This window comes from Pinus tabuliformis, chromosome 2_1 (genome assembly GCF_031772625.1).
Source record: "Pinus tabuliformis cultivar Carrire ecotype Pingquan chromosome 2_1, CPIR1, whole genome shotgun sequence".
In the NCBI taxonomy this organism is placed as follows: domain Eukaryota; kingdom Viridiplantae; phylum Streptophyta; class Pinopsida; order Pinales; family Pinaceae; genus Pinus; species Pinus tabuliformis.
In genome coordinates, this window is record NC_142299.1 from 309,547,472 (window position 1) to 309,568,014 (window position 20,543).

The window sequence follows — 20,543 nt, forward strand, 5'->3', positions numbered from 1 at the left end:
TAAGAAAATGCCTTGATTTACCAATCAATCAGTAAAACCTAAATTACTAAATTATAAACCTTAACACACTTGAATTCAATATTTTTACTTTAGTTTAGCTATATTGAAACTAAGTGGCAAATATTGGCTACAATGTAACACTTGTTATTATTTTGTAGTATTAATAATAATTTACAATAATTTATTTAGTTTTTAAATTTTGACAAAGTGAGATGTATCATATAGTAAATGTAAGTATTTTAATACTTATTATGGATTGATTTCTATCAATTTTTACCAATCATTTAAATTATATAATTACTCTAATGGTAAAAAATATTTAAACTTTTTTTTAACATTATTATTATAGAAAGAAAATATATTTTCCTTACCAATAAAAATTATGTACTATTTAAAAATCTAACTTAATTGTAAATTTATAATTTTATTATTATTATTATTTCTTAATATACCGAAATAATATTAATATATAATGTAATTCATATAAATATATTAAAATATATAAAATATGATTTATCCCATTAACATAATAATCGAATCCCAAACTCTTCCTTAAAATGGCATGAAAGTGCTTATACTTTAATCCAATTTAGTTGTGATAATTATAATAATTGTGACTTAGACAAAGCACTCTGACTACATATACGCCATCAATTCAATGGTATATTGATTGCAAATCAGTCAGTTTTTCAAATTTCCAAAGCATAACTACCTTACCATCACATGCTAACAATTCCATTCATATCTATCTCACAGGAAAGTGAGAAAAGGTGCGGGCAATACTTCTACCCTCTTGAAATCAATGACACCCGAGCATTTAAATGTGTGCATATTTTCAAAGCATTCGCGGGAGATGATCAAACTGTCAAACTGTAGACGTTCAAATTGTATTAAGTTTCCTAACGAATCTAGAAGCACCTGTAGACTAGAGCACCCGAACAAGTGAATAGTTTGGAGATTTGTCAAGTTTTCAAATGAATTTGGAAGCACCCTCATACTACTGCACTTGGATAGGTCAATAGTTCGGAGATTCGTCAAGTTCCCAAACGAATATGGAAGCACCTGCAGCCTAGAGCACTAGAACAGGTCAATAGTTTGGAGATTCGTCAAGTTCCCAAATGAATCTGGAAGCACCCGCAGCCTAGAGTAGTGGAACAGGTTAATATTTTGGAGATTTGTCAAGTTCCCAAACGAATCTGGAAGCACCCGCATACCACTGCACTTGGACAGGTCAATAGTTCGGAGATTCGTCAAGTTCCCAAACAAATCTGGAAGCACCTGCAGCATAGAGCACTCGTAAAGGTAAATAGTTGGGAGATTCGTCAAGTTCCCAAACGAATCTGGAAGCACTCGCATACTGCTGCACTTGGACAGGTCAATAGTTTGGAGATTCTTCAAGTTCCCAAATGAATCTGGAAGCACCTGCAGACTAAAGCACTCCGAAAGGTTAATAGTTTGGAGATTAGTCAAGTTCCCAAACGAATCTGGGAGCATGTTCAAATTGGAGCACTCCACGAATCCAATCTGACATTGGAGTCCTACAAGGTAAGATAATGGAAATTCGTTAAGCTCCGAAAAGAATTCAGCATGGACTCTATTTCAAAACAGGTCCTTGAGTTCGCAAAATAATTTGGTAGGTAGTCCATTTTTAGATAGTAATACCAATATAAAAAAGGGAATTGTACCTTCCATTAATTCGAAGTGTTTCAATGATTGTAGATGGAACAGTTCGTCTCATAAAGTTACATGCTCAGAAAAAGAGACCACAATTTTTTCGAGATGGGTCAACTTCCCAATAGACTTCGGAACCTCCACATGTGTAGCGTTGACATACAATTCCCTCAACTGCTCAGGTGCCTGCAATCTTTATATTATCAAAATTGGTTTGACCCCTAGTATGCTAACAATACTAAAGATGAAAGAAAATCCCCAAATAAAAATATCTTATGTTAAGAACTTCAAATGAGTACCTGTGATTCATGTAGCCACAACGCTTGAGATTGCCCCCAGCACCCCTCTATTCTTAGAACTCTTAAATTCTTGAGTGAAATCCAAGAAGGTAGGTTGGAGTACGGAAAGTCAACCCAACAGAGCCATATGGGTGACATGGCACCTCTGAATATGCTTTTCATGAATCTCTTTTCCCCAAAACAACCTTCAACCCTAATCAGCTGCAACCCCCTCACATAATTTGTGAAACGACTACCTGCGAACTCCGCAAGCTTTCTGAACAATGGTTGAGCCCTTTAGCAACCTTGTGAGTGAACGGTGCTAATTCCGCGCACCTTATATATTGTTTTCTCGAAGATGTTTATTAGAATCACGATTAAGAATTGTTTTCTCTTAGACGGACATCCTTGCGAAGGTTAAGTATTCAAAACATAACGCACACAACTTTGATGTAATGCCCCGGGATAAAAATGTAAATATTTGATTTACTGTGGTAAATATAAACTGAACCTGTTATTATTATCTATTTAAAAATTTAAATATAATTTGTTTTCATTATGAGATGAAGAAAGTGTTTCCTTAAAAGGAGGTAATTCTCAAGGAGGAAGTTTTCCTCTTGAGGTAGAAAGACAGTTGCTGTGAAAGCAACCCTAACTACCTCCCCTAACTGGAAAAGTTTCCAGAGAAAAGGGTGGCAGGAGAGGAAAATCTGAGCTGTAGTGACAGGCAGAGGAAAAAAAAAAAGAATCCAATAAGGAAAGAAAAGTGGCTAAGTCTGGTGATGACCAGATAGCCCTGCTCACTGTACGAGCACTTGCGGGGGACTGCAGTCTAGCAAGAAGCAAGGGGGGAGATTCTGGTCCTAAAAGATGAATCTCATGGTCGAGTGGCTTGAAAGACACCAGACCCTGATTCGGGTGACTGTCAGGAACGACTCTTCAGCTGGAGAACTCCAGGTACGTAAGAAACCTCTATGTTGGGACTATTTAGAAAGTTGTATAATGTTATTCTTTTTCTCTGTTTCCTCTTTATATTGTGAAAGGGGAGTGGGAGAAATTTTCTTATAGGGAATCAGGACGGGAAAATGAGCGGAGGTATGGTTGTCCTCCTAAAGAAACCTTTACTGATGCTAGTGTTTAGTAGCTTGTGAAGATTTTTTAATCTTGTTCCTTTTTAAAAACAAATCTGGGAGTCGTATGCATGAGTGGTCTGCTAGGAAATATTTTCAGAGATTATAGAAATAATGGAAAAACAGAAAACTCACATGCTCTCCATAGATTAAGAGTCTTCAAAAAGATTGTCATTATAGCAAAACGAAATACATTCCATTAACAACAGAAAGACCAACAAGGTTCTTTCTTTATTCTCTTCACATGCCTTATTTCAAGAAACGCAGAAAAGTATAACATTTAAAATTTGAAACCTCGGAAACATTCATGGAATGAAAAATATAATTAGACTATAAAGAAAACCCTGAGTGGCAAAGTCGCAACCGCGAGGGTATGCAGACTTCATTCCCAGATTTTAATTGCTTCCACTAGCATGCAGATAAAATCTATTAGATAGCAATGTAAGCACACGAATATACATGTACAACGATAGAAAAGAAATCTTTCCAATCTCGGCACCATTCGGTGACGAGTAAAAAAGAGAGAATGCATAAAAGTATAAACCTGGCTCTGAGGAGCGAATTCAGGTAATAATCCTGTAGGTTATATGAACAAGAATCTAGTAGTGCGAAGAGCCAGACTTATATTCATTGTCGAAAAAAGAACATAAACCTGCTAAGCATAAGCCCTTTACCATCATGCGAAGAGCACTACGCCGTGCACCATACATTATGAAATGTCGTGCACCATACATTATGAAATGAAAACCCCACTGGCAAATGGAGGAATGTACAGAACAACATTATATATATATTTACAAATATGCACTGTCACAATGATAAAAACATCATAATTCAATAACTCATGAACCTTAACAATATCAAGGAATATGGTAATGTGCCGCATAGAAGGCGCCCATCCCTCAACCGACAGAACTCAGGTCGTAAAGACCAGACCAACGGTAGAAGAACTGGAGCATATATAAATACAATTTGCATGGACAATCTTGAAAAAAAAACGTAGGGAGCCACAAAATGTTCACCAAGGGAAATAACCCGAATACAATTATTTAACAGAGGACCCATTACATAAGCACATGTATAAGAGAGCTCGAGGGCTTGTCAAAATATAGTTAACAGTTCAAAAACCATTTCAAGGGATGGATTCCCAACCCTTATATGAGCTGGGCGGACCTGCCAGGCTCAAATCCTGCCAATACTCTGTACATTAAGCAAAAAGGAGAAGTCGTAAGGGACGGGGCCAAAGGGCCATTACTAACCGACAGAGATAAAGAGCTCTTCATATCATGCTAAGAACCCTTACTTCTTACTGCAGAATTTTTAAGTAGGAACTTACCTGTCAGCCGAGCTCTCAGAAGATAGGACCGGAAGTTGGGCAGCTACACTCGCACCCATGCATAACTTGTTAGAGTAAGACCCGTATTCCTCGTCCATAGGAAACCGAGACAAGCCTGAAGCATATTAGAAGTACGGGCCGAACAGATAACAAGGAAATATAGTAAGGGTGTGAAAAAAAAAAAAAAAACTTACAGACAGTAGAGTGAAATTCTTGCCACAAGGCAACTGCTGCTGAAAACCCGGTCCCAAATCAATCTGGAACTTGGAAAAGCTCCAGAGCCAGAACCATTAATCGTCAAGCAAAGGTTCTTAACGTGTTTGGCACCAGGAAGGAGAATGGAGTGGTTGCAAGGCCTAGGACAAATTCTTTTGGAAACATCAATGGATCGATTAACTGAGTTGATGTGTATCGAGCCAGCCTCACCCTCGGATGGGCTACCTTGCCTCCACACCGTCGATGCGGGGAGGAACAAAAGGGCGCGGAAATAGAGGGTTCATAGACCATACCCTCATCATGTGAGTGAGCCAGCAGACATAAATGCTAAGGCCAGGTGTAGGGAGCAGCTTTGCCAGCATTAAATTCGACAGACAATTCTCTGCCCTCCACGGGATATTTCCAATTGCGCTCATAACTGACCAGATAATTCTATACATAGTCATTTCTATTGTGTTGCCTGCGTGTAGGTAGCATTAAAATTGAAATGTTTGCATTCAGAAGCATGCAAGGGTGGTATAGAATATGTGTATTTGTAAAAAAAAATAAATTATTACACGCAGGTTAATTCGTGGGGACATTACAAGTGGTATCAGAGCCAGTATCAAAAACTGTGGCCTCTGGGAATTGGAATTGATATACAGATTGAATATAATTTATTTCCATCTCTAACGAGAAGTTAAAAAATAAATAAATAAAATTGATGCATGACTACTCACCTGTTATTTTTATGTTTAAGTACAGGAGAAAGATTGACAATATGAGGAGAGCAGACAGTGCGTCACACAGATTTGTAGTGGGACAGGGACCTGCAGAGAATAACCCCGAATTATGGGTACAGCTTGGAGAGGAGGCTCGCAATACAAACCTTGCAATTTTGGAGACGGTGCAGGAATTGAAAAATGAAATGGCCCAATTGCGGGAGGATAACGCAAGGTTAATAATGGAATAGGAGAGAATTATAAAGAGCCTATCTGACAAGCAAAATCAGCAGTCACTAAATCCCAGTGCGAAGCAAAAAAGGGTGTCAGGGGAACAGAATCAAAACACAGAACCCGATGAGTCAGAAGGAAGGGAGGAGGAACGATCTGATAATTCCTCCGAACAGCAGACATCAAAAAGGCAACGGATAGAGTTGCAAGGGGAATTCCGCAAGATCAAACCACCACACTTTGACGGAAAACAAGAGGAGGCAGCTGAGGCATGGTTGATTAATATGAACAAATATTTCAAGCTGCATGAATATGATCACAATCTTAAGTCAAGGTTGGCCATTTTACAATTGCAGGGGAAAGCCACCCTGTGGTGGGAAGAGGTTAAGATGGTAAGAGGAGTGAGTGAATAGACTATCACTTGGGAAAAATTTCAAAAATACTTTAAAGAAAGATACCTGACAAAACGCTTCTATGACGAAAAACAAAGAGAGTTCCATGACCTGCGATTGGGACAACAAACTATGGACGAGTTCATCACTTTTTTTACTTCATTACTACGTTATGTGGCTTATATTTGGGAAGAAAAAGCTAAAGTACAAAGGTTTGTCAGTAGTTTACCCTTGAGTATGAGAGAAAGAATCAAATTTGACAACCCAAAGATGATGGACGAGGCTATATGCAAAGCCCGAATTTGCTACCAGCAAAGCAAGCAGAAGGGAGAAATCCTGGGTAAGAGATGGGTCGATAAGAAAAGCAGCACGCTGGCTAGAAGTGCTAAAGGTAATTGCAGAGGTGGTAACAAAGGATTCGCCAAGGGACAAAACAGCAGAAGCATACAGAAGAACTCACTCCGATTAAAGCCCCCCATTGAGTCCAGAACCAATGAACAACCCAGAAAAATAGACAATGAAGGGACAACAAGGCCTCCAGTGCAATGTTGGGGCTGTGGTGGACCCCATTACGTTAAAAACTGCCCTCAACGAAAAGGAACCGAACAAGTTTCCCAAGTCTATGAAGCTTCTATGGTTGGCGATGTAGGACGGAGTCTACCGAAGATTAATGCTGCTCTGGAGGATCGTCAGGCAGAGTACCAGTCGACCATGGTGGAATTTGAAGGTAAACTCTTAGACCTTGCTGTAACTATTTTAATTGACCCTGGTGCAACATTAAGTTATATTAGTCCTAGAATTGTGGAGCATTGTAAGTTGCAACCTATTAAGTTTAAGGACCCTTGGCTAGTTCAGTTGGCAACAGGGGCAAAAAGACAGGTAAATGCTAAGATCAAAAACTGCCCTTTAAAAATAGCAGGATAGTCAATTACAACAAATTTAAATGTACTTCCCCTTGGCTCGTACGATATATTGATTGGTATGGACTGGTTAGAAAAACACTGGTCCATAATTAATTGTAAAACCAAGACTATCAGTTATAAGGATGAGCTTGGAATAAAGCAAGAGATGCAGGGAATCAAGCGGCCAGTGCAAATTCGGCCCATAACCGCCTCACAGTTAGCAAAATGCATTAGGAAAGGATGTCAGATTTATGCCGTCCAAGTGGGCTATGCCAACTCGAAAGATAAAACAGCCACAATGGAGAATATTCCTGTGATACAGGAATTTGTTGATGTGTTTCCGGAGGAGATTCCCGGACTGCCACCTAAAAGAGATATAGATTTTACCATCGAATTAGTGCCAAGAGCAGCCCCGGTATCCCGAGCACCCTACAGAATGAGTATACTAGAATTGACAGAGCTAAAAATTCAATTACAGGAGTTGTTGGACAGACACTACATCCGCCCCAGTGTGTCACCCTGGGGAGCCCCGGTGTTGTTCGTTAAGAAGAAAGACGGGACCCTTCGCCTATGTATAGATTATCGTCATCTAAACAAATTAACGATCAAGAATAAATATCCTCTGCCCTGTATCGATGAACTGTTTGATCAAGTAAATGGAGCAACAGTTTTCTCAAAGATTAACTTGCGATCAGGGTATCACCAAATCAGGATTAAAGAGGGGACATAGCTAAGACAGTTTTTAGAACACGATATGGCCATTGTGAGTTTGTGGTGTTACCCTTTGGGTTGACCAATGCCCCCGCAACTTTTATGTGTCTGATGAACAACGTATTTCACCAGTATTTGGATAAGTCCGTGCTGATTTTCATTGACAATATGCTGATTTATTCTCGGTCTATGGAGGAGCACCATGAGCACCTCAGATTAGTATTGCAAACCCTCCGAGAACACCAACTATACGCTAAGTTCAGCAAATGTGAATTTTTCAAAGAACAAATACAATATTTGGGGCATATAATTACTAAGGAAGGAATCGCAGTGGATCTCGAAAATATAAGGACCATAATGGAATGGCCGGTATCTAAATATGTGGCGGACAATTAATCCTTCATGGGGTTATCAGGCTATTATAGACAGTTTGTGGAAGGGTTTTCGAGAGTAGCTTATCCCATCACTTCCTTATAGAAAAAGGGAAGGGCTTTTAAGTGGACCCCTGAATGTCAAAAAAGTTTTGAGCAACTTAAATACCTGCTCACCACAGCACCCATTTTAAGCATAGTTGATCCCAACAAAGATTATGTGGTGTGCACGGACGCAAGTAAAGAAGGAGTAAGAGGTGTGTTGATGCAGGAAGGGAAGGGAATAGCTTACGAATCAAGAAAATTAAAGGAACATGAGTAGAAATATTCTGCTTACGATCTAGAGTTGGAAGCTATGATTCACGCCCTGAAAATGTGGCAACATTACCTTATGGGAAGAAAATTTCTGTTATTGACAGATCACCACAATTTGACCAATTATTTTAGCCAGCGCACTCTAAATGCAAGGCAAGCACAGTGGGTGGATTTCCTAAATGGTTTTGATTTTGAGATCAAGCATTTAAAAGGGAAGGAGAATCGTGTGGCAGACACTTTGAGTTGGAAATTGCAATGCCTATACGAAATTTCTTGTAGTGAAGGGAAAAGCCCTTTCGGGGAAATGATTAAAAAGGTAGCCAAACAAGATGCTATTTATCAGCAAATAAAACAACAAGTGCAACAACCAGCCAGCAAAGAAAAATAGTTGGATTATGCTTTGGATGCTGCTAGAATGTGTATTATAAAGGGAGGTTGTACGTGCCCAATCAGAACAATATTAAAAATCTGATATTGGACGAGTATCACAAGAGTCATTACGTTGGACACCCAAGATATCAAAAGATGATCACTGCACTTCGAAAAGAATATTATTGGCTGGGAATGAAGAAAGATGTGGCTGGTTATTTGGCACGATGTCTAGAATGTCAGCAAATTAAAGCAGAACACCAACATCCTGCAGGTTTACTACAACCGTTACCCATCCCGGAATGAAAGTGGGAAACCATCTCTATGGACTTTATAACAGATTTGCCTAAGTCAAAGAAAAATAACGACTCCATCATGGTGGTGGTGGAAAAGCTAAATAAGTCAGTGCATTTTATACTAGTGCAATCTACCTATAAAGTTGTGCAGATCGCCCATGTGTTCATACAAAATATATTTAAGCTGCATGGGTTACCAAAGACAATAATTTCAAACCGTGATGTAAAATTTACATCGGTCTTTTGGAAAACATTGTTTGAAGAATTGGGAACTTAGCTGAACTTTAGCACTGCTTATCACCCTCAAACTGACGGGCAAACTAAATGGGTGAACTAGGTGGTGGAAGATATGTTAAGAGCATATGTGATGCAACAACCAACCAAGTGGGAGGACTATCTACACTTGGTTGAGTTCGCATACAATAATGGCTACAGAACATCATTGCTAATGAACCATTTTGAAGTATTGTATGGGCGGAAGTGCCGCACCCCCTCGAGCTGGAGTGGAACAGAAGACAGATTGATGTTAGGTCCTGAAATCCTTAAGGAAATAGAGGAACTAGTTAAAAGGGTACGATCTAATCCGAAGGCAGCTCAGGATAGGCAAAATAACTTCGCTGACCGGAAAAGGAGATTTAAGGAGTATCAGGTCGGTGATCATGTGTATGTGAGAATTCGAGCAAGAAAGAGCACATTACAGTGGAGCGGGTGCGCTAAGTTGGCACATCAATACTGTGGACCATTTCAGATCTTAGCAAGAATTGGGCCGGTGGATTACCAACTCGCTCTGCCAAGTCACATATGAGTCCACAATTTCTTTCATGTCTCCATGCTAAAAAAATATGTTTATGATCGTAAACATGTGATTAAATGGTAGGATATTCAGGGAGAACCGGAAGGAGGAATCCAGGTCGAACCGCTGAGCATCCTCGACCAGAGAGAAGTAACGCTGTGGAAGCGGGACATTACCCAAGTTAAAGTGCAGTGGCAGAACTTTGGGCCTGATGAGGCCACTTGGGAAGATGAAGAACTTATAAAAAGAACTTATCTAGGGTTGTTCATAGCTGAAAGACATCGGGATGATGTCCAATCTCAGGGGGGGAAGATGTAATGCCCCGGGATAAAAATGTAACTATTTGATTTACTGTGGTAAATATAAATTGAACCTGTTATTATTATCTATTTAAACATTTAAATATAATTTGTTTTCATTGTGAGATGAAGGAAGTGTTTCCTTAAAAGGAGGTAATTCTCAAGAAGGAAGTTTTCTTCTTGAGGTAGAAAGACAGTTGTTGTGAAAGCAACCCTAAATACCTCCCCTAACTGGAAAAGTTTCCAGAGAAAAGGGGGGGAGGAGAGGAAAATCTGCCCTGTAGTGACAGGCAGAGGAAAAAAAAATCCAATAAGGAAAGAAAAGTGGCTAAGTCTGTTGATGACCAGATAGCCCTACTCACTGTACGAGCACTTGCGGGGGACTGCAGTCTAGCAATAAGCAAGGGGGGAGATTCTGATCCTGAAGGACGAATATCATGGTCAGGTGGCTTAAAAGACAATAGACCCTGATTCGTGTGACTGTCAGGAATGACTCTTCATCCGGAGAACTCCAGGTACGTAAGAAACCTCTGTGTTGGGACTGTTTAGGAAGCTGTATAATGTTATTCCTTTTGTCTATTTCCTCTTTATATTATGAAATGGGAGTGAGAGAAATTTCCTTACAGGGAATTAGGACAGGAAAATGAGTGGAGGTATGGTTGTCCTCTTAAAGAAACCTTTACTGATGCTAGTGTTTAGTAGCTTGTGAAGAGTTTTGAATCTTTTTCCTTTTTAAAAAAAATTCTGGGAGTCAAATGCATGAGTGGTCTGCTGGGAAATCTTTTCAGAGATTATAGAAATAATGGAAAAACAGAAAACTCACAGGCTCACCATAGATTCAGAGTCTTCAAAAAGATTGTCATTATAGCAAAACGAAATACATTCCATTAACAACAGAAAGACCAACAAGGTTCTTTCTTTATTCTCTTCACATGTCTTATTTCAAGAAACGCAGAAAAGTATAACATTTAAAATTTGAAACCCCGAAAACATTCGTGGAATGAAAAATATAATTAGACTATAAAGAAAACTCTGAGTGGTAAAGTCGCAACCGCGAGGGGTATGCATACTTCATGCCCAGAGTCTAATTTCTTCCACTAGCATGCAGATAAAATCTATAAGATAGCAATGTAAGCACACGAATATACATGTACAACGACAGAAAAGCGATCTTGCCAATCTCGGCACCATTCGGGGAGGAGTAAAACAGAGAGAATGCATAAAAGTATAAACCTCGCTCTGAGGAGAAAATTCAGGTAATAATCTTGTAGGTTATACGAACAAGAATTTAGTAGTGCGAAGAGCCAGACTTATATTCATTGTCGAAAAAAGAACATAAACCTGCTAAGCATAAACCCTTTACCATCATGCGAAGAGCATTACGCCGTGCACCATAAATTATGAAATGTCGTACACCATACATTATGAAATGCCATGCACCATACATTATGGAATGTAAACCCTGCTGGAAAACGAAGGAATGTACAGAACAACATTATATATATATTTACAAAGATGCACTGTCACAGTGATTAAAACATCATAATTCAATAGCTCATGAACCTTGAAAATATCAAGGAATATGGTAATGCGCCGTAGAGAAGGCGCCCATCCCTCAACCGACAGCAGGGAAAATTTTAAGAACCCCCCCTAAATTTATAAATATAATAAATGGGCGAATCTCCATGGTATATAGGAAAAATGGAAGGCGATTTTATCATTAATATAATATGTATATATAATTTTTTGGCGAATCTCTCACCAGGCATGGCGAATATTTTACTCAATTATAAAATCTTGTAAGATCTTGGCGAGTCTTTCACTAAATAATAAAACTTTGTAAAGTCCTAGTGAATCTTAGCATAGGCTACACGCTGGTATAATTCTCCCATTTAAATAGGCTACATTCCAGGTCAATACCATGGGTCAATACCATGTGCCATTTTGGTGAATACCATGGGTCAATACCATGTGCCATTTTTATTTTTATTAATTCTAATATTAGGGTTAATAATGGTTTTTTTGCATGGTATTAATAACAATCTAGTCCATGGTATTTGTCCCATAGTATTTTGGCCATAGGTTTCACCTAAATATAACCCATTTTTTGAGTGTTGGTAAATATAAGGTGACTTATGGAGTAAATATAAAAAAATGTTTTATATCATTTTTTGGGATTCAACTGCGTTAAGTAAGTCATTAACGTATGACCATTTCCATGAGAGGTAGTCGTAACTGACTAATTTCTCATGATTTTTGAATTGTTCACTTAGCACCCATTGCATCGGGTGATGCTCACAAGGGTGAAGAAGTGGGATTGAAACTAGTGAAATGAATCACATAGCATCAATCGTCACTTCCGGGGCTTGCACCCGGTAACCAGGACTTCCCCGGGAGGTCACCCATCCCAGATCTCCTCTGGCTCAAGCGCGCTTAACTGTGGAGTTTTTCCCACAATCAAACCCACTTAGCTTGCTACCCCATTTGCAAAACCTTAGCAAGTATTGTGCCTCATGAACCATTCAAGTAGAGATCCCTTCACTCTTTTTGAATTTAAGTATTAAGGGTTTACGCAGTGCATTATATATCATTTTTTGGGATTCAACTGCGTTAAGTAAGTCATTAACGTATGACCATTTCCATGAGAGGTAGTCGTAACTGACTAATTTCTCATGATTTTTGAATTGTTCACTTAGCACTCATTGCATCGGGTGATGCTCACAAGGGTGAAGAAGTGGGATTGAAACTAGTGAAATGAATCACATAGCATCGATCGTCACTTCCGGGGCTTGCACATGGTAACCAGGACTTCCCGGGAGGTCACCCATCCCAGATCTCCTCTGGCTCAAGCGCGCTTAACTGCGGAGTTTTTCCCACAATCCAGCCCACTTAGCTTGCTACCCCATTTGCAAAACCTTAGCAAGTATTGTGCCTCATGAACCATTCAAGTAGAGATCCTTTCACTCTTTTTGAATTTAAGTATTAAGGGTTTACGCAGTGCATTATATATCATTTTTTGGGATTCAACTGCGTTAAGTAAGTCATTAACGTATGACCATTTCCATGAGAGGTAGTCGTAACTGACTAATTTCTCATGGTTTTTGAATTGTTCACTTAGCACTCATTGCATCGGGTGATGCTCACAAGGGTGAAGAAGTGGGATTGAAACTAGTGAAATGAATCACATAGCATCAATCGTCACTTCTGGGGCTTGCACACGGTAACCAGGACTTCCCGGGAGGTCACCCATCCCAGATCTCCTCTGGCTCAAGCGCGCTTAACTGCGGAGTTTTTCCCACAATCAAGCCCACTTAGCTTGCTACCCCATTTGCAAAACCTTAGCAAGTATTGTGCCTCATGAACAATAAAAAAATGTTTTATTTGTTTACCATACCTCTCGTTTATTTATATTTTATTAATTTACCATACCTCTTTTACAAATATGGTATTCGGCTCATAGGATTCACTTAAACAAAACCTCTTTCTTGAGCCTTCATAAATAGAAGGAGGGTTATGGACCAAATATAAAAAGAGGTTTTATTTATTTATGATACGTCTAGTTTATTTATATTTTTATTTATTTACCATACCTTTTGGGTAAGTATAAAAAGACGTTTTATTTATTTACCATACCTCCACTGTACTTATATTTTTATTTGTTTACACCCTTACATGTATATAAGGTGAATTATGGAGTAAATATAAAAAATGTTTTATTTATTTACCATACCTCTCATTTATTTATATTTTTATTAATTTACTATACCTATTTTATAAATATGGTATTTGGCCCATAGGATTCACTTAAATAAAACCTATTCTTGAAAATGGGCGAATGGATTCACTTAAATAAAACATATTCTTGAAAATGGGAATGGAAGGTTGTAAGTCCTAATTTCAAGGGCTAAATTTACCTTTTTTACCCTCTCCCTTAAAATAAGGTGGGCTGTTTGAGGTGATTTGTAAAAATGTACTATGATACAAAATATTCGCCCACTAAATATTTAAAACCCCTTAATTTCGCCAAAGGGCGAACATTCGCCCCTAAAATTATCCTTGACCGACAGAATTCAGGTCGTAAACACTAGACCAACAGTAGAAGAACTGGAGCATATATAAATACAATTTGCATGGATAGTCTTGAAAAAAAAACGTAGGGAGCCACAAAATGTTCACCAAGGGAAATAACCCGGATAAATTATTTAACAGAGGATCCATTACATAAGCACATGTATAAGAGAACTCGAGGGCTCATCAAAATATAGTTAACAGTTCAAAAACCATTTCGAGGGATGGATTCCCAACCCTTATATGAGCTGGGCGGACCTACCAGGCTCAAATCCTGCAAATACTCTGTACATTAAGCAAAAAGGAGAAGTCGTAAGGGACGGGGCCAGAGGGCCATTACTAACCGACAGAGATAAAGAGCTCTTCATATCATGATAAGAACCCTTACTTCTTGCAGCAGAACGTTTAAGTAGGAACTTCCCTGTCAGCCGAGCTCTAAGAGGATAGGACCGAAAGCTGGGCAGCTACACCTGCACCCATGCATAACTTGCTCGAGTAAGACTCGTATTCCTTGTCCATAGGAAACCGAGACAAGACTGAAGAATATTAGAATTTCAGGCCGAACAGATAACAAGGAAATATAGTAAGGGTGTGAAAAAAAAAACAAAAAAAAACTTACAGACAACAGAGTGAAATTCTTACCACAAGGCAGCTGCTGCTAAAAACCTGGTCCCAAATCGATCCGGACCTTGGAAAAGCTCCAAATCCATAACCATTCATCATCAAGCAGAGGTTCTGAGCGTGTTCAACACCAGGAAGGATAATGGAGCGGTTGTAAGGCCGAGGACAAATGCTTTTGGAAACATCAATGGATCGATTAACTGAGTTGATGTGTATCGAGCCAGCCTCACCCTCGGATGGGCTACCTTGCCTCCACACGGTCGATGCGGGGAGGAACCCGATGGTGCGGAAGCAGAGGGTTCATAGACCATACACTCATCATGGGAACGAGACAACAAACATAAATGCCAAGGCCAGGTGTAGGGAGCAACTTTGCCAGCATTAAATCCGGCAAACAATTCTCTGCCCTCCGCGGGATATTTCCAATTGCACTCATAAATGACTAGATAATTCTATACATAGTCATTTCTATTGTGTTGCCTACATGTAGGTAGCATTAAAATTGAAATGTTTGCGTTCAGAAGCATGCAAAGGTGGTATAGAATATGTGTATTGGTAAAAAAATAAAAAATTATTACACGCAAGTTAATTCGTGGGGACATTACATTTGAAAAAAACACTATTTTGGATATGGGTCTAAAGCTTCAAAATCCATACCAGTGATTTGTCAGACAGAAACCGAAGTCCGTGGGTTGTGACAAAAAAGGTAGAAGACTCTATCAAAGAGCTTGATATTTCATTACTAAACATAATTATTTATAGATACATATGAAGGAGAATTAATAATGACTTCCGCCGATCTCCGTCGTCTTGAAATGATGTTAATTCGTGGGGACATTACATTTGAAAAAAACACTATTTTGGATATGGGTCTAAAGCTTCAAAATCCATACCAGTGATTTGTCAGACAGAAACCGAAGTTCGTGGGTTGTGACAGAAAAGGTAGAAGACTCTATCAAAGAGCTTGATATTTCATTACTAAACATAATTATTTATAGATACATATGAAGGATAATTAATAATGACTTCCGCCGATCTCTGTCGTCTTGAAATGATGTTCTACTAATTTATGCAGAGTCACATTAAACTCGCTGACGTGTGAACAATGGACGGCTCTGTTTGCGCAGTCATGATTAAGGTTTTAACACCTCCCCTTAATCACAACGACCTAAAATTTAACTTGTCTGCTGCTCTAAGTCTCAGCTAGGCTTACAACAAAACATTTCATTTTTACCTTGTTGCTAAAGGGTCTATGCTTGTTCATTTGTTGGTGCAGTTTCATCTTCACCTTTCTGACTTTCCTTATGACCTTCCTCATCGCTTTCCTTATGAGCTTCCTCTGCTCCTTGCTTACGTACTTAACATCAGAAACCTTTTCTAGATTTGGATGCAATGCAAGATCCCGAACAAGGTAATCTAATTCATGTTCTCCCCATTTTCCATGAGGAGCCACCAAAATGCACTCATCTTCGAACACGAGTGGCCTCTGAACAACATCCATGGTATTATCCTCCATAGTAGCAGTCATTTTGAAAGCAGATCCAATAAAACTTCTAACAATTGGGTTATGAGAAAAACAAGTTTTACTCTGAGTGATTGCAGAATCATGTGGAATATATTTTAGCTCGTGATCAACATAATCCTCAATATCATCACATTGTTTGTCAAATATTTCATCGAACTCAAAAATACTACAAGACCCAAAAATGTTTCCAAATGGGTTCCTGAGAAAATAATCATCGAAAGGATCATTGTCAAAAAAGTCTAAAAAGATAGACATATCAGCTGGGCTCCACTTTACCTCTGCCACAGAGAAAACAATGCAGCAAATAAGACACGTTGGAGATCTAACAATGCTCCCAGACAACTCTTAGCTAGGCTCAAAATTTCCTTAAACTCTGGGAAGATTTGACTTCAAAATAGCACTACTCTCAGCTCTGCCTCTCACTTCCCCAAATGTGCACCACACTTTCGCTGCCCCACTCTTCTGATCAGCGTTTTCCAATAATTTCTTCAAAGGGATCGGACAGCTTCACAGCGCTCGCAGGTGGCACACAATTCACCACTCTTCACATACAAATCGCTTCCTGAGACCTTCACAGGTGTCTCCACGACACAGCCTTCAAGCTCCTTCACGCTGGGCAGTGCACTATCACACTTGAACTCCACCGTCACATCATCTCCAAATACACAAAAAACTCCAAGATTAACATCAAAGAGCACAAGGCTCACCGCATTTCACAATGCAATGCCCCTAGCCGGCCCCTTTCGACTAACAGCAACCATATAACTAACAGACTCGGCCCTTGGCTTTATTCCATAGTGGATTCTCTATATTCAAAACACAACTCCACACTGCTCTACACACAGCATCACATCAACACTCCCTCACTCTGTTCTACACACAACAGAACAACGACACTCCCTCACTCTGTTCTACGCATAGCAATTTCTTCATGCGTCTCATGCTCCTTGTGTGATCGTTCAACAAGAGCACAACAATTGGCCTCACGCAGCTAATACCACTCGGCCTCTCCTCACAGCGAGTTTTGTCTCCTCAAGCTCACCTGAGCTCTGATACCATAACAGAAAACAATGAAGACTCTATGAAAAGAGCTTGTTTATTGCATTACCAAATACATAAATTTATACAAAACTCAGCTACAGAAGTTTTATGGACTATCATTAACTTCTTATCTAATTCGGCCGACTATCGTCGACTTTCACCGGCTGACACCAACTACTCGCCGTCATACAAAAAGGACAGACAACTCGTGATTATTATTCTAACAGGTTGGGCACGAAAGGCGAAATGTCCATTCTAGAGGTTCAGTCTCCGCAATATGTCTACCCAAGTCCTTCAGGTGGTCGTGCATTCTTATACAATTTTTATTGTCTACTTCCATGAGACACCTACTCTCCAAGTTCCAAAGACGAAGCCATCCTGCCCACTCTGTTCCATCCCAGATTCTTATAGCGTTATCTTTGTCCTCTCCTATAAAGAAGCAGACAATGTCTAAGGAAATGTGCGTCTCTATTTTATCGAGACTGTCATAGCTAATTTTGAGTGTAGCCATTATATCTTCGGGAAGAATTTTGGAGATATCGTGCAATAGGGCTTTCCCATACTCCAAGTCTTTTCTACTAAGAAGAGATCCAAGCACTTGAAGGGATAATGGCAATCTAGCCCAAGAATCCACAAATGCTTGAGCCACTTGTTCAAATTCTATAGGAGGATCTCGTTGGTCGAACGCATGCCAGCAGAATAGCTCTTGGGAATGATATTGGTCGAGTCCTTTTAGTTTGAAAATGGAAGACTCCCTCTAGGAGTAGTCTATACTGCGACTTTCTGAACTTGACGTGACCTCCTTATGGATGGTTATACATGCATTCCATAACATGTATTCAACATCACATCCAATATCTTCGACGTCTTAGCCTAATTTCTAATGACCGAGGAAACAGGCCCTATACGGTCCAGTCTCCATCGCCGCCATCGTCCTGTCCAGACCGTGCATGCAATTAAAGAATGGATGGACCAGGTACCATGTGAAATCTAAATTTTGAATTTTCAACCTGCCCCGCCACTGGCCTATCGTGCCTTCAGTGTCACTATTTGAAATTTGAATTTGGATTTTGTGCACGTGTACATGAATGCCCATGCCTCGGAGGTTGGCTTCCTAGTGTGTTTCTTCCTCTTTTGGGCTGGGTGCTGCTCGACGATGGCCTTGCTTTGCTTGTGCAAATCCTCACATCTCATTGAAATTTTTAGTGAGATAGAATTGACAAGCATCAACAGGGATGTTCCCTCAGGTTATTTCAACAATGGGATAGCATGAGTGGTAAGATTCACTTGGCAGGTTTCAAAACTCACAAGAATCAAACAATGAAAGAGAATGTAAAGCTCTGTTTACTCTCCTTAATTTGCAATGAAAAAAATTCAAAATTTCTTGACTTGCAGGTTTCGAGAGACTTATATCTCACTATGTAGTGGATGAACGATCAAATCCAAGGGACAAACTTCGGCCCTTCTACAAATTGATCATCGATTAAAACTGGTAGCAAATCAGATTTATCAAATCAGTTTTATTCATTTATTTTTTTGGAATTATATGTTGCTAACTCTCTCTCTCATTTTCCCATAATAATCCTATTCACTAATTTTTTTATCATCCAGCAAGATATTTTGATAGAGCAGCAAAGGCTAGAGCAGCAAATGCAATGAGCCGTGGATATGGGGCGCACATCGTTCTACAGGGTCACATACATATTTTCCAAAGAGTTAAGTTCAGGCAATTGCGATAGATCCAGATCTGTGCGAGCCCTGAACCAATTCCGGTTCCCGAATCAAAGTTAGCAGGTTAGAACCCACTAGGAAGTGAAGCACCAGCAACAGATGAAACGAGTTAGACAACGTCTGAGAGGAAGCCAGAAGCAAATGGAATAAATTAGATTTTTTTGGTCATTAGACTAATTAATTAATGCATAAGACGCTGGTCTATGAAACCAAAGATTCTGGGTTCCATCGACAATATGGTCGTTTGTTCCAATTTCACCTTTCCTGCTGTTTAATGTCTTCCGATCTTTCATCGATTGGTAATCCTTACCGTTTCAAATCGACCTTGGAACAATGGTTAATACAAAATATCATTCTCGGTAATCAGTTTCAAGAATTTTGAAAGATTCTTGATGATAAGAGCAGAGTCTCACTGGAAGAACAAGAAGTTGAGATAAACAAACTATAATTAGTTTTTTTTTTGGTCTTTACTTTTACTTGAGTAGATGGTGAAGCTCAAATTTCCAATTCATTTTTTTTTTATTATTAGATTAAATATCTTTTCTGTCATGAACTTTTTCCTAATATTTAGTTACATTATTTTTACTTGAGTAGATGGTGAATCACATTGAATTTTAGTTATATAGTTATTTTTGTTTTAAAATTTTACACATGGTATATATAATTAGTTTTCTTATAAATTAGTTAGAAAAGAATTTGCTACTATAGGAATAATCTCTTGAAGAGAATGCAACTATACTTTCTAAAAATGTAATAAGCGCTACTTTGGTCTCTACTCTTGTTCCATTCATTTTTCAACTAAAATATTGAATATATTTTTTTGACAAAAAAATATTATGAACATTCGTAAAAATAAATATCTAGAATAGATAATGTCAATATTATGTGCTTTCTTTTTAACGACATGAAAAAAGTACGGTTATTAATTTTTCTCAATAATTTCTACGTGCAAAATAATTACATTCAACAATATTGGCATCGATGGTGAGAGTCAATGTTTTTTTAATTACATTCTTTGTAGGACTCAAGCAGTGAGAAGCATCGACACTTTGATTACGGTTTTTTAATAACAGAGAAAGGTTATTGCTTTTTCACAATAGCTTTTACGTGTGAAATAATTACATTCAACAATATTAACATTCAATGTACGAGTCACATTAAGAATATAGTTAAAGAATTTCACAAATTCTGAATTTAAATGATAATTACAAATTTAAACCACTTAAAATTTCAACTATGGGTAACAAAATTTACCTATAATATTATGTCTCCTAAATCCAACTCTTTATAAAAAAAGGTAGGATTGCTTTCTTTCATGTGAATGGATTTTAAAACATGGAATGAAATTTGTCAATGCACAGTTTAAAAGTATTTACTCATTGTCCAAAAAAATATTCCATAAACGTCTATTAATAGGTGTGAAATCATATTAGCACACTAAAATTGTGATTATAGACACCAAATGATGTGAATGGATTTTAAAACATGGAAATGAACTTTTTCAATGCACATGTTAAAAGTATTTATTCATTGTCCAAAAATATTT

General features: G+C 38.6%; 1 pseudogene; it reads right to left on the reverse strand.

Moving 5' to 3' along the window:
• The window catches only part of LOC149200072 (uncharacterized), a 65,044-nt pseudogene that overhangs the window by 5,905 nt on the left and 38,596 nt on the right, over positions 1–20,543 (reverse strand).